The sequence below is a fragment of the Uloborus diversus genome, chromosome 9, assembly GCF_026930045.1.
Source record: "Uloborus diversus isolate 005 chromosome 9, Udiv.v.3.1, whole genome shotgun sequence".
Lineage (NCBI taxonomy): Eukaryota > Metazoa > Arthropoda > Arachnida > Araneae > Uloboridae > Uloborus > Uloborus diversus.
The window spans coordinates 118189617-118190197 of record NC_072739.1 but is presented as its reverse complement, the minus strand read 5'-3'; positions in this window follow the sequence as shown (position 1 = coordinate 118190197).

Below are 581 nucleotides of genomic sequence, written 5' to 3'. Positions count from 1 at the left end.
AAAGTCATGAAATTTGATAGTTTACTAAAGGTTGTTCTAAATTTAGTGAAATTTTTGAGCTATGAGGATGAACAAAATCGAAACACAAATTTCATGAATTGGTAATTGAAATCTTTTTACTACCGAAACTCTGTCTCTTTTGGCGAATAATTCGCTCTTCCTTTGACGCATGTTACTTCTGCTTTTGATGCAGTTAATTTTTTGAATAGATAACTGAGTTTAATCATAGGAACTAGAGATGAACCGATTAATCGGCAGTAATCGGTATTCGGCCATAATTCGCCAAGTTTCACCGATTAATCGGTTGACTTTTTTGAAAATTAAAATTGCTCTGAATAGGATGCCCAGAATGTGCTATTTTGAATAAATTCATAAACAATAAAAAGAGGCACTTTTCTGCAACAAAAGGTAACATGTCATTATAAATTATTTTTAAAAATAATAAAAATATAGAATTAAGAAAGGTTAAAAATATTCATTTTTAAAAATATTTATTAAATTTATATAGATTTATATATTTTAAAATAGAAGGTTATGAGATGGTTACTTATATGTGTGTTTGTCAGCTTTACCTCTGCCTC